The sequence below is a fragment of the Agrilus planipennis genome, unplaced genomic scaffold (genome assembly GCF_000699045.2).
Source record: "Agrilus planipennis isolate EAB-ADULT unplaced genomic scaffold, Apla_2.0 scaffold47, whole genome shotgun sequence".
Taxonomy (NCBI): Eukaryota; Metazoa; Arthropoda; class Insecta; order Coleoptera; family Buprestidae; genus Agrilus; species Agrilus planipennis.
In genome coordinates this window covers 169,255-171,516 of record NW_020442442.1, presented here as the reverse complement: position 1 = coordinate 171,516, position 2,262 = coordinate 169,255, and positions in this window count along the sequence as shown.

Below are 2,262 nucleotides of genomic sequence, written 5' to 3'. Positions count from 1 at the left end.
TTTTTAAGAAAACCTTGCAGACATTTTCTTATTTCTTAAATATTTGAGTTTTTCTAAACTAATAGTGGTGTTTGCACTATATCACCAGCTGCTAAGATTGAGTATGATTGATATTTTTCTGTTTGAAATAATTGAGATATAGTTTTTCTATTTTTATGTTATTGTTTCTTCAATTCAGCAACAAATAATTCTTCTATATGCTTCCTTATTTACCTTTGTCACCCGTTTTAATTGGAAAAAAGACACTGATGTCAAAATAGATTGCTTAGCGTGAATGATCAGAGCCAAAATAGGGTTGCAAATAATTTTATTGATGTAAAATCACCATCAATCATTTTATATCAAAATATTTACAACCCCATTTTGTTTCCGACCTTTTACATATTGTAATAAGATAAAGAAATGGAGTCCATTGTTTCATTAGCTTTGGGTTCATCTAATAAGTGAAGATTTTCGAATCGTTTTTGGATTATAGGCATTTATTAGCACACCACAATATATTATAGTTTTCAGTTTTACACAGCTGGCATATATCAATTCGATATTGTTTTACGGGCTGTTTTGTCGTAATTTATAGAATTCCGTAGTTCCTTGCTAAAGATACGATAAGTAGTGATTTGGCAGGTGCTGATTATCAACTTGGAACTTCTAAATTCCATGAACTATGAACCCGGAAAACAATATCGATCCAACATTTTAGATCATCGATATCCAAGGAATTTAGAACTTTTTGGTCTCTCTTCAGTTAAAGAATTGGAAGGCATTCATGGAATGTCTTTTTGTCCCCTTTTTAAGCTTCAAATACCTTCAATAGCCAATGTGAACAACTTTCATTCATCATTTTATATGATGTGTGATCGGTGATACTAGCAAAACTTTTAACGGCAAATATGTATTTTGCATTTTACAAATACCAAATACGTTTGGAAAAGTATTTTAAATAAATGCTTTTCTCAAAAACTATTTAAATGCAAGATAAAAACAGGTATTTTTCATTTTGTAATTGCATTTTAAATGCAAGTATTTCAGATAAATCATATCTCTGAAATTAACATTTACTTTTTTACACAAACTTATATTCAATTGAAACAAAAAAGAAATTTCAAGAAAGGTCTTTAACCCTTACAACCTAGTTAGTGCTATTCATTCCCGTTTGGTGGGCCACTTACAAGCATTTTTTTTAAGAACGCCATTCTATTGTGCAACTATTGAATCTGCTGTTTCGATTTTTTCCCTCTTTTTAATCTGTTTTGCCCTCTTCTAATGGTTGAAAGCGCTATTGGACTTGTAGAATGTAGGTATGTGTGCCGTGTTTCATCCTTTGTAAGCCCTTACAAACTTTTTATTTAAAATACAATTGGAGGTTCACCTAATTTTCTAATTTTGTTGGATTAGCGTACATATATATCTATTTGAAATTTTAATCTTTTATTTATTTATAAAGTCGCATGATGAATTCTCATAATTTTTATTTCTTCATTATTATCGCAAAAGCCAAATACTGTTACAATTATTTTTCAAAAACTGATAAAAAATTTAATTGTTTATAATTTTAATTCTATACCTTACAGTTTCTATCTCTCTTGTTTATAAATTGGTATGATTTGCCACTTCGTAGACTTTTGACTTCTGAATTTACTTTTAGGTTACGGCAATTTAATCACTAACCACTATTTAAAATAAATTAATTATTTTTGAAGTGTGATACGTATTAGTTGTAAAAGTTCCAACAATCATCAAAAAATCATTGAGTATTTTCATTTTCATTACCCTTTTCGCATAGAAAACATGATAATCATTTTTGAACACCTTTTTTGTCTTCATTAAAATTAAATATTATCGTGATGTAAGTCTATTTATTATACCAACAATTGTCCATTGTTTATAAAGTAGATAAAAATTTAACAGTGTGTAATGTTTTCGTTGTATTCTGACGTCATTATAACACGTATCAGTACAACTAATATTTGAGCAACTAATTAAGCAAAGAATCGTATAACAATGAGGCATTCACTGGAAATAATTTACATTTAAATTAATGGATATAAAGAACTACAGAAGTCACTTTTATAATTACAATATAGCTTACACGTAGAAAATTAAAAAAGAAAATTTACATAAATATTAAAGCGATATTTACAATTTATCCCACTAGCCCTTTGCTTCGTAAGCGAAAATAATAAAAATTACAATTTGAACCCGAATTTATAAAAATGAAATCCCAGCAGAAATAAATTTATTAGGTATTTTAGTTGATATTAC